We start from the raw sequence: 13541 nt of genomic DNA, 5'->3' as shown, positions 1-13541 counted from the left end.
GCCTTGAATTGAATATGCCACAGATCTGTATATTCAACAAGCTGTTAAATCAGTCAATTGAATGGCAATAATTATGTCCATTATTAACAGAAAAACAAGAAGCACCATAAACATAACTTTCCGTACCAGGGAAAACTATAATTAGTTCACATTTCTGAACAGAATTCTAAGTAATAATCAGTCTGCTTAATGGAAAATAATACCAAAAAAATACCACACTTTTTGTACCTCATGGTCTGTCTAAGGTCAACTCCTAACATAAATGAGTGGTTTTGTTTGATTTATGGACACATTTCCAGCTTTGCAATGCAGTGAAATGATGAGCGAATACATCTAACTACCACTGTAAGTCAAGACAGGCAAAGACCATGGAGAAAATTAATACTTTTTTCTTAAAAAGAAATGAATGAATAAATAAATAAATAGTACAAAGCCCATACTCTTGCCTTTTGTATTTGCAATAGAAAATAATGTTAGGTATAGTACGATTTGGATTATATTTTACAAATATCCCTTGCTTTCTTGAGAAAACCTTAGTGGAAAAGGAAATGCCTAAAAACTTGAATAATAGAATTAAATTACAGTAAATGAAAGAAAAAGCACATGCACCTTAGATAAATTACAACGCCTTGATATTAGTACCATATCTAGATCAAGGCAAGGGGGTTGCTGCCGCAGGTACAAGCTGTCAGGGGGCAAGATTGGCAGGAGTGAGTGGGTATGACTGCAGTTTGGATATAGCCAGGACGATATTGTTCCATAAATGAATAATGAATGTCGATGCTGCTTTTGTGGTTGTGGAGGAAGGGTGACCACGTGAGTGTGCAAGAGCTTGTTACAGTTACACAGGCTGCACTGTTACAAAAGTAGGGAAGACCTGGTTTTGCTCTTCAGCTTTGTGATGACATTTCTTGTAGTCCTAAACTGTGGGCTAATGGTCTGTGGAACTGCCAGTGAGAGATGCGTTAGCTACATCTTTGTTTGACACATCAATCTCAAGGGGAAGAAAAGCTGAATGACCACCAGTTAGGCCATATAAGTATTATATCTGATGTAATATCTGTGTTATTTCAGAAAGGGGTAGTTGTTATGCACTATCATTTCTGTATTACTTGTAACAGCATTGCTAATTACAATAAAATGATCCCCAATATTGGATGAATGGTACAAGGGAAAAGTACTATTGTTTTCTGGCTGTGCCAACCAGTAAATATTGACCTGATACATAGGGATGCCTTACTGCTGATACTGCAGCCAATAAATCCTCTCAGTGACGTAGTGAAGAACAGTAAACGATACGTATTATGCCACACAGGGAAATGTGGGATTTAGTTTACCTTACCCTCTCATACTTTCCTTTGTACACTGTAAAGCATATAATTATCCATGGCATTCATATTCAGTGATATTAAACATAATTAACATCCAGCATGTAGTTTTACAAGACCAAAAGAACTGACAGATTTTCTGAATTGCCAAGTTATTTAGGCTTCATTCGCCTTATTAAATTAAATTAAATTAAATTTCCTGCGTATCATTTTCAACAAAGCTGCAGTATATACACTGTTACAGTGGCACTGGGTTGTGATTAAATGTTCGGAGTTCTTCTCCCTGGAAATTTGTTTCTATCATATTTGGTAATGGAGATGCATGCCATCCTGTAGTTGGGTGATTTTTGTAGCACCAGTACTGTCTAGGATGATGTCAAATCTGGACACCTTCTATTTAGAATGTGATGCAGTATTGGACATGTTTCAGAAAAGAGGGTATCCTGAAGACCTTTTGATTAATATATGACAAGAAGTTGTGAATAAGAGAGTGAATGGCATTTATTGTCCCATACTGGGTTCTTTGAATCAGGTTGATACCAATGGTGGACAAAGTATTGTTAATTCAGTTTCTTATAAATATTTTGTTACTACTTTTTCCCTAGACACTCCTTCCATCGTGGGTTGCATACATAAAAACTGGTCATTAATTTTGTGTGATGGTGAATTAGGTGACAAGTTAGGTCCTAAACCTCTCATCACTTACCAGAAAAACAAATCCTTTAAATGTTTTTCTTAATGGAAGTACAATACTAATGGGCAATCATTTTTATTAACCCACACTGGTACACATAAATGTGGGTCATGTTCACAATGTCATTTGATTAATACTAATAGTTATTTTAGTATCCAGAACAGAAAATATAATATTAAAGGGTGTTTTTCTTGTTATTCTAGTAATGCGGTTTATCTCAGTGTGCTTTATGTCCGGCTTTCTATGTGGACAAAACATCTCAGATTTTTAGAAGACAGATTTATGAACATTGTACAGATATAAAAAATAAGAAAAGGACCAATGGTCTTTATTAGCACATTAAATTAAATCCAGACCATTTTTTTTTTAGTACTGGAACAGGATAAGACTGATGCCCAAGGTTACATTATCGATGCTCATCTTGGCAAGGCTGAATTAAGAGGGCAATTAATCATTGATGCGATGAGTAGTCCACGTTTAAGTGAGTCATGCTCTATTATTTTTCTTTTGATGTTAAAATACTATGATGCTTTCGAAATAAGTCTTGTGATTTTATATCACATCATATTATATATATACAAACTTGTTTATACAGTTTTATTTATATATGGTGTTTGTCTACTGGATGCTTTAATTGTTTCTTGGTTGCTTTAATTGTTTTTATTATGTTTATTGATACCAGTTATGTTAATTATCATATGACTAGCTTCATTACTTATTTAAACTGATGCATTTATTTTAATTTTGTTCTGAAGAAATTCTCACATTGAGAATGAAAGTGCTCAACTAATAAATTATTTCAAGCCGATCAAGCTGGTTCAATTCCTGGGTTGTTCCTTAGTTTGTTTTGTGTCTTCATTTGGTTGGTTGTGTCTTTGCCTGGGGAATATCACCTCTACTGGCTATTTGGCTACAGCGTGTTCAGCTACACAGACTTTTTCTACAACGTTTACATCTCAGAATGGCAGTCAGTTATTAACTTTGCATCTAGTTCCACAGTTTTCTTCAGACAATGGACCGAATTGTTCACAGGAGACTTTTGGCATACCTCTTACACAACTTACTAGAGGTACAGTTTCTCATGGTTTAACTAACAATAACAGAGTTTTGGTGAACAGTAATAATTTGGTCAACAACTGGAAGCTGAATCAGTTTATTTTTGTGTCTGAAGTGCATAACGTTCACCAGGTTGATTTGAATATGTCCCATTCTGAGCAAATATGCTCCTTTGAGAAACTCTTGTTTCAATTCAAGAAACTGCAATTAGAAAGTAATTATTGACTTCGGAATTTGGATCTTAAACAGGTACCTAGGGGTTTACGCGTATTGCGGTATCCTAATGGGGCTGCCAATGACACAGATTTTATTAAGGATTTACATAATGTGTTTGATCAAGCTGGTTTTCAATTGATGAATGTTATAATTAAATACAGCAAGACGCTTAATCAATTATTAACTAAACCTGAACAGTTAAATGGTTCCATCACCTCGGATTTCTTGTATGAGTCTTATGTTAATAACTTTGATCATGCCATCAAGTCTGTAGGTTCTTCCTGCAACATTATTTATCACCATAAATTGGATAAAATTAAAAGAAATATGCAGGAATACACCAGTAGGAGGGCATATCCCAATCCTCCAGGTCACCATGACAACATGGATAAAATTCTACCAATAGACAACAGTTACCGAGAAATGATAACAGGAAGTGATGTCATTGATCCCTTTAGAGGCTTCTCAGGAGAGAACATCCAAGAGGATTTGAAAACAGAATTAGCAGCAACAGCAGACATGGCAATGTCAGACCAGTGGGGATCATTGTGCGAGTGAGGGAGCTCGTCCTAAGAAGAGGAATGGTTATCACCATAATTAATGAATGTGTTATGTGCTGATTTTCAGGTACTTTCTAGTTCATTTCAAGTTATTGACAATACACCATTGGATTTCAAGGTTTACAACTTTTCTTCTAAATCAGTAATCATAGAGCATGCTGATATTCTATCTAAGGGTCTTACTTTTGTGTTGGCTCAGCATGCTAGTATTTATTACTGATGTATTATGTGATTTAAAACTATTTACATGCAAACTTAATTTATCACTTTTATTTAATGAGAACAAACACCATGTTTTTGGACATGGTTTGTCCTGTCAGAGTTGTTTCAGTCCTCCCTTGTTATCTAATATTCAGTTATTTGAAAAATTATGTGAATATGAGATACGTGAGTGCATGAACAAAAATGTTAGTTTCAACTTTGTAACATGACGGAACAAGAGATCCAGATTTTTAAGGATTTTGCTGGTGATAGAAAAATTTGTATTATGTTGTCTGACAAGGGGGGTAGTGTTCTGATTATGGATAATAGTGATTATATGAATCATATTAATGCACTTTTAATGGATGATATGTAACTAGAGATCTCACATAATGAGGTCAAGATTGCGTATCATAAAATTGATTTATTGTTGCAGGATATGATCCTACATGGTGAAATCAATGAAAAAGACTATTCCTATATGTAAAATGATAAACCTGCTCTTGCTAGTATCTTTGGTATCCCCAAGATACACAAAAGCATTACTAACCCACCCTTTAGGCTTATCATTGATGGTTCTAGACATATTATATTGCTAAATGGATTGATTATAATACCAAAACAGGGTTGGAAAAATTAAAATGCTTTAGCAAAGATTTTAGGGAAGCTAAATGATGTCCCTTTTGTTAGTTAATCTATATTTTTCACTATTCATGTGCACATTTTATTTTCTGTCAACCCTCATGATGTTGGGATTAAGCTGGTATGAGCAACAATTGTTTGCCTCTGGTCTTAACAACACCAAAGTCAACGCTATTACTTCTTTGATGGCCACTAATCTTCCAATAATTTTATTTTCTTTGAAGGTCAGATATTTAGACAGTCCGCTGGTGTTGCAATGCGGGCAGCTTGCCAATTATGTTATAGCACAGTGGCAAACTGATTATATTTTTAACAACAGTTTTTCTAGCTGATGGGTGCTTTACAGTAAATATTTGGATATCATAGTTATCCTGTGAATTTATACTTTAGACAGGTTATTGTTATTTTTGGATTATATTAACAATAGTGTTAAATTTTTGAAATTTTCTTTTTGTTATGATGTAAATTCTGTGTCATACTTGGACATTGCCAACAGCGAGGAATGGTAAATCAAAGTTATGTTTCTAACATTTATTATAAATCTACCTTCTCAAACTTACATTTACACTTTTCTAGTTGGCACCCTGAGTTTCAAAAGAAAGCAGTTCTCAAAGGACAACTTGTTTGCTTGGCTAGAATGGTGTCAAATTTGGATACCTTCTATTTAGAATGTGATGTAGTGTTTGACATGTTTCAGAAAAGAGGGTATCCTGAAGACTTTTTAATGATGTATGTTTTTATCTGCACAACTGGAGATTTTCTCCCCTGTTAAAATTGCATATTCCTCTTGAATGCCAAACCTTTCTGACTTTATAAAACCCTTAGCCTGTATGTATGTATGTTTTTGTCTGCATGTTTGGAGCTTTTCTCCCTGGGCCTCTTCTGAAAATGGACATGTATCCAGTCAAACTATCCTGGTCAACAAATGTAAAATAAAATAAATAAATAAACAAATTAATTAATTAATTAATTAATATACAACAGGAAGTTGTGAAAAAAGAGGGTGAATGGCATTTATTGTCCCATATTGGGTTCTTTGAATCAGGTTGATACCAATGGTGGACAAAGTATTGTTAATTCAGTTTCTTATAAATATTTTGTTACTACTTTTTCCCTAGACACTCCTTCCGTCATGGGTTGCATACGTAAAAACTGGTCATTAATTTCGTGTGATGGTCAATTAGGTGACAAGTTAGGTCCAAAACCTCTCATCACTTAACAGAAAAACAAATCCTTTAAATGTTTTTCTTAAAGGAAATACAGTACTAATGGGCAATCATTTTTATTACCCCCACACTGGTACATGTAAATGTGGGTCATGTTCACAATGTCATTTGATTAATACTTCTTCTTCTTATTTCGGCTTTTCCCGGTTAGGGGTCACCACAGCGGATCACCTGTCCACTCATGATTGGCAGTGGAGTTTTACAGTGTCGAGTTGCCAGCCCAGCGCCCAACCTTCCACAGAAGGCACACACACATGCACTCACACCTAGGGCCAATTTAGAGTGTCCAATCCACCTACTGCATGTCTTTGAGATGTGGGAGGAAACCAGAGCACCCGGAGGAAACCCACACGACCAGTCATTTGATTAATACTAACAGTTATTTTAGTACCCGAAACAGAAAATATAACATTAAAGGGTGTTTTTCTTGTTATTCTAGTAATGTGATTTATTTATCTCAGTGTGCTTTGTGTCCAGCTTTCTATATGGACAAAATATCTCAGATTTTTAGAAGACGGATTTATGAACATTGTACAGATATAAAAAATAAGAACTGGACCAATGCTCTTTATAAGCACATTAAATTAAATCCAGACCATTTTTTTTTTAGTACTGGGACAAGTTAAGGCTGATGCCCAAAGTTACATTATCAATGCTCATTTTGACAAGGCTGAATTAAGAGGTCAATTAATCATTGATGCTATCAGTAGTCCAGGTTTAAGTGAGTCATGCTCTATTATTTCTCTTTTGATGTTAAAATACTATGATGCTTTTTAAATAACTCTTGTGATTTTATATCGCACCATATTATATATACAAACTTGTTTTTACAGTTTTATTTATATATGATGTTTGTCTACTGGATACTTTCATTGTTTCCTGGTTGCTTTAATTGTTTTTATGTTTATTGATATCAATTATGTTAATTATCATGTGACTAATTTCATTACTTATTTAAACTGGTGCATTGATTTTAATTTTGTTATGAAGAAGTTCTCACATTGAGAAAGAAAGTGCTCAACTAATAAAGTATTTCAAGCCGATTGAGTTGGTTCAATTCCTGGGTTGTTCCTTAGTTTGTTTTGTGCCTTCATTTGGTTACCACTGCTGACATTGTCATTTCCCTCTCCTTTCTCAACACGTTTCATATACTTGTCAGCCTCATCCTCAGCTTTTTTTTTCTTATTTGTCTTATAAAAAAATAAAAATAAAAAAAATACCTTGGTGTCCAGATGCTCATTCAGCTTTCCTAGATACAAAACTGTAGCTTTAGTTTGCTTATTTTTCTGCAGTCTATGATAAGGCACAATCAGTAAGATACTCTGGACTGAATATAGACTTTCTTGCATTTTAAGGCAGCTTCCTATACTGGTTAATAGAATATGGATTTCTCCTTGAATGGATAATAAGGAGGCTATAGAGTAGTGGGCATGAATACAGATGAGGCCTGAGATGTTTTACTTTATAACTAAATTTGACGCATATTTCATATAATTTATATAACTCTCTCACTCAAGTTTCCCAAGTTAAAGCACTAACCTCCATCCATGGATGGAATTAGATCCAGGTATCTATCTCATATTCAAATGTTTGACTGCCTTTTAGTAACTATAATAAAAATTACATTTTTCTTACTTGTCTTAAACTAGCATTTTGTTAGTACTGCTCAAATCCAATGATTATCTCAATTTTTAAGATGGCCTTAACATTTTCTTAATGTGCTTCTACTCCAGCTTAAAGTATCTAGTTCAACACCATGGCACAAATTGAATGCAGTTGAGTAAATAACTGCAGGTCCACCCATCTGTAGCTAATAGGGCTATCTGGCCAAGGGGACCTTTCACAATTAAATCAATGATTTCTTTCCTTACTATGTTTTTAATTTTAATGAATGATTAAAACTGCATGAGTTTTAAATATATTCCAATTAATATATTGTAGTTCAAGCACTTTATTTCTGCAACACCTCATATACAATGGCACTAATTGTGTGAATCAAGAAAATGTAATTCTTGAAAAGTATTGAAATTATACATACCAAGTTCTATAAAAGCTCATTTCAGTGAAAATGGCATTATTATAATTAGCTAAGCAGGTCTGGGGAAGCATTTGTAAACACACAGATAAAATAAAAATCTGAGGGATGACACTAACATCTGAAATCCATAAATCCCTAAATAATAAAACTATTTATTTTCATATACATGGGTGTTACTGAAGAATTGAAGATATGCCCTGCCATGGTATTCAGACACTTTTGATTCCAAAACTCAAAGATGATTTTCGAGCAAGCTGTACATCCTTTTATTTTGAAACAAAACACAAAGCAGGGTTAAGGGTTGGGGAGTAGAAGGGTAAAAAATAAATTATATCTAAAGGATCAATTCAGTCGTGAGGAAAGGTAGGTGAGCTATGGATGGTGTATTGAATGCAACAAAGTATAATTCTGAGACCAATGTCTATACTGTTTTCTGTAGTGAAACTGTAAAGTGAATACAAGGGGCATTATTTATTTTTAAATAACAAGCCATGGCCCAGATAGACTGTTCACAGGCTAAGCCAGGTATAAGATATACTACAAATTCATAAATCATAGAAGAATGGTGCAAAAGAATTGTACAATACAGTCAAGCATAAATATTGGAGTCTATTACAAAAAATACTATACCAAAGATAATAATGGTTAATATTCAACTAAAATGTTGGTGTTAGTAGATATATACATATATATATATATATATAGAGAGAGAGAGATAAAGAGAGAGACAGAGAGTGAATGTACACATTGTTTTTACATGATGCAAACGTAGTGTAAAATACAGTACTCAGGAAAGGGGGGTGAGCTAGTAGGTGGAGGTGGTAAAGGAGAAGAACAAAGGTAGCTGCTGGGATGAAAGAATAAGAATGGTATGTAGGAGGAGCCTATGAGGAGGAGGAGGAAAGTGGAGGAGAGCTTATGAGGAAGGGTGGATGGTTATTTAAGCAACAATTACAAAGTGGAAAGTTAATATGCTCAGTGAAGACTTCAGTATGCTATCTGCAATGTTCAGTGTTTTTTCACACTCTTTGTCAGTGTGTGCAGTATTTGAGATTGTGTATTACATTTTGTTGATTTAATGAATTTTTTTACTGGATATAGATGTATTAATACTAATACCGTTTGAGCCATATCCAGGAAACAGAGGAAGTCCAACAATAGAAAGAATCACAGGTTTATTTACAGTCATTATATGAATACCACATTTGGTTGCACCCAACAAGAGGACATGGACCTAATGGGAATAATACAGTCAAGAAAGAGAAAAGAAAAATAAATAAGCAAATCATAGAGAAACAAAATTTGTATCTGCATCTACACACATATTACATGTGTGTGTTTTTATGCAAAATATAAGTGAAGGCAACATACAGGGCATTAGTGCATTATGTATAAATCCTTACTGTCATTGTTAACGATTAACATGTGTTGCATATCACCTGTTATGTCAGCCCAGAAAGCTGAGAGCTTTTCTTGTACATCAAAAACAAAGGCAGTTAAACCCTTACTCAAAAACATTGAGTAGTTTAGTATACAACCTTTTGGAACCCATATGATTTCTTAAATCATGCATACTGTGTTACAATAATTGACCGTGATACCTGAAAAATGCTGAAACTTTTGAAGTTCTCATTTTAGTGTACAGTCCTGGTCATTATATAATCTAAATATCCATTGTGTTTTTTGAGCTTTATTGTAAAATTCAAGCAAGTAGTTTAAATGTATAAAGATTAAACACTGCCGCTTTCTTAAACTAATATTTTGTATGTTATTTTTGTACTTAACAGGCGTTCAAATGTTACTTAAAACTGTACTGTAGATAATGTATTTGTTAGAATGTTTTAAGCACAAAAAATGACCTGCCTACCTTGTATGAAGTGCAAGAGATTTTCTTTTACAAAAATGCTTGGAGAATGAAGATGAGGAAGCAGAGAGGGAATGTAAAAATAATGGTGTTTTTATCTTAATTTAGTGTTATTTTAATATAAAAAGACTAATTTGTGGAACATGTAAACCTTTCTGCATTTACTGAAGACAGATGTTTACAGAGTGGACTGTTTGAAAGCTATGCAGTGAAACTGTAAATGTTTACACAATCAGTAACTTCCAGGGGATACTACACTGCTGATTACCTCAGCTGAATACGTTAACACAATATGAAACAACTGAGGTGTGAGATCCTGTATGAGCCAGACTCACTTGAAGAAGGATAGCATCAACTATACTCCTAAAAGCAGACCATACAAATATGTTAATGCAGTTGATGGCTATCTGAATTATCAGTCAGTCTGAGGACAAAGACATCAGCTACCTTTCAAATAGCTATAGAGTGTATTGCAGGTTGAATTGAGTGTATTGCAGATTGAATTGCACCTTGCCTCCATCTTCACTTAAAACTTCAATTAGCTTTGTTGACAAACAAGTTATTATTTATTTATTTATTTATGTTATTTTATTTACATTTGTTTACCGGGCTAGTCTAACTGGATATATGTCTATTTGCAGTAGAGGCCCGGGGAGAAAAGCTCCAAGCATAAGCAGTGATAAAGAATACAATATATAGCAATAGTCAAGTGAATTACAGTACATTCGCAACATTGGTCAGAACAAAATTGTACAGTGTCATTTAGTAGGTTTAACCTAAGATCAAATACAGAGAGCAAAAACATAATTTTTTTTTTTAGTACTATGAAGGAAATTATTAATTACAGATAGGCGACTTAGAGCAGTAGAGTAGAGAAGTATAGAGAGAGCAAGAAGGGGAATGAGATATCAGTCACGGTTGGAGCAGGGGCAAAGCCAGTGAGTTTTAAGATGTTCTTTAAGATGTTTTTTAAAAACAAGAATGGAAGCAAGGGTGAAAAGTTCAGTAGGAAGCTGGTTCCAGTTTTTACCTACTGTGTTGGTGAAAAGGGAGTCCCCAGCTTTGTTTTTTGATTTAATAGTGGAAACTAGAAGCTTATTAGCTGTGCGGAGTGTTGCAAGATTTTTGTAGGGTGTAATCAGATTAGTGAGGATAGGGGTATTATTAGGGTGGTAAAGGATCTTTTGGGTAATAACAAGTTGTTGACAAAGTAGTTGGTTCTGCAGTTCTAGCCATCCCAGTTGTTTGAGGTTGAGACAGTGGTGAGTTCTAAAGGGGGTGCCAGTGGCAAATCTGGCTATGTTATTGTAACTGGTGGAAAGTTTGGTGAGGTTGTTTTTAGATAGATTGGTATATATTGCAGAAGCATAGAACAGGGTAGATAGAGGTAATGTTCCTAAACTTTTCCCCCAACCATTATATGATTTTCTGCAGGTAGTAAATAATTATTTGCTTTCCTAATCTATCAAACTATTTCCAGTGACCTTGATGACCTTTTTCTACTATAACTGATTACTATAGTCGTAAGAAATGATAGACAGGTAGCAGAGGTAGAGCTTTGGTGGGGCAAAGACGACATCAGCCCCCACCATAAAGAATTAGGGGTAAATCAGGAGCTTTTTTCTTTTATTTCTTCACTCCTCAACTTAAAATGTGCACCATAATCTTTTTCTTTTTTTTCCTGTGGTCATAGCAGTTGTTTGCATCCACAAAACGTTTCCAGTTAGCTAACAGCCTAGTTGCAGGCTAATATTGGAAGCACTGAAAAATACTTAACTTTTACTTTTTCCCTAGCCTCATTTCTTACTTCAGGTGGTCTAATCAATCGCTTTCCTCTTTAATGCTAATCATTTTCTTCAACCCCATTATGTAACAGTTTTTTTATGAGTAATTGCTTTTTATTTTATACTTTGTAAGCTAGAATGAACCTTCTCTTGACCCTAACTTTGCTGGGTCTGAAATTATTGTCATAGAAGCCAGTGCAACCAAAAGTAGCAACATGTAACACATTCAGCTGGCTCAATTTCTTAACTGAAAACTATCATTGGATGATGTTTTGAGCTAACAAGATACTTGCTGTCATACAGGGTTTGATTCCCTCAGTTGCCAACTGTGTAGCCTTGAATAGATCACTTAGCCAAATAGTGCTTTGGGACAAGTGAGCAACTGGGCTATTTTCTATAATGGTATCTTGTACTGGATGTCAAGTAACTACCTATGCACATAGCACTCTGTTTACATATGCCATTTTATAACTGTCTGTATTTTAATTTGCACATCTGTAAACCCAGTTTCAATTTACCTGCCATTGATTAAGCTTTTCTAATAATGCATTAGTCATCATAATCATTCTTCTAGAAGAGTTTAACTTCAATTAATTACCATGATGCACTTCTTTCCTGGCATTCAGTATCTCTCATCCATTTAGATAGAGATACATCTGGTCTTTATCTTGTAGCCTCTGGACATCTCTTGCACTTTTTTTGCCCATAATAATTCAGTACTCGTGCATTGTACTAATATATTAAAATCCTATATTTTTATTATATTTAGTCTACTAAGATAGTGTTTAGTAAATTCTGAAAACCAGTAAAGTTATTAACTACTTGTTTCTAGGTTTACATCTTATGTCTAAAGAACATTGCATTAAATTCAATTTGGTATATTTCTTTTACTAAAATCTGCAAAGCAAAGTTGTTCATACAAATGTGGGATGGATATCCAATCTTATAGGTTCATAGGTTCATAGGCAGTTACTAGGCTATCAGCCCAAGGGCCTATGTAATCCTAGCCAACAAGGTTCCCTGGTTTTTATCAGCAAAGAAAGTTATTTTCCTGTGCCCCTGTCGAGCAGAGCCACATAAGTGATCCCCAGGGTGAATTTCCCAATTCCCATCCACTCATCAAGATTTTTCTTGAAAAGTGCTAATGAGGAACTCTGCTTGACATAGATAGGTAGCTTGTTCCAGAGTATGGGAAGTTTCTGGGACAGGAATCTATCCCTCCAGCATGTTCTATTTATTGTGGTGACAAGGTTTAGGTCCCTAGAGCATGTATCCCAAAGGGACTGGGATTTTTTTACGTGTAGCATGTCCAACAGCTCTGGGTTTGACATAGCTTTATATGTTAGGCAGAGATCACCTCGGTGATATGCTATGGAGTAAAGCTGGAGTTTTTTGAGGTGGTCAGTGTAGGGCATCAGTTTGAGGTCTGTAATCCTCTTTGTGAGGTACTTCTGTGGCCTTTCCAGCTGTTGCAGATGCCTTGTGAGGTACATTCAGAAAGGGGCACTGTACTTAATAATGGGTCTAATGAGAGCCAAGTAGAGGGGAACAATGACCTCTTTTTTCCTGGATGTGAACCCTTTTGTGATGAGGTGTGCCACATAGAAGGATTTCCTGACTACTGTGGCGATGTGATTATCCAAGGAGAGATTACTGTCCACTTGAGTCCCAAGGTCTCTTATCACACCTTTGGCATTGAGTGGACTGCCTCCTATGTGGTAGTTCATGGGTACGGAGCTTTTACCAAAGGGGATAACAGTGTACTTTTTGTCATATAGCTTGAGGACATGGCTCTGACACCAGGCATCTGTCTCAGTGAGGCCCTTCTGTAAGATGTCCATGTTGTTTGGGGACTCGACTATGGCAACTAGTTTGCAGTCATCTGCAAACTTCGTCAGCCAGAGGCCCTCTGTGTTAGCCCTCACTTCAGAG

The sequence above is a fragment of the Protopterus annectens genome, chromosome 14.part0 (assembly GCF_019279795.1).
Source record: "Protopterus annectens isolate FY-2018-M chromosome 14.part0, PAN1.0, whole genome shotgun sequence".
NCBI lineage: Eukaryota > Metazoa > Chordata > Ceratodontiformes > Protopteridae > Protopterus > Protopterus annectens.
The sequence above is the reverse complement of the archived record's forward strand: the minus strand, read 5'-3'. Positions refer to the sequence as shown.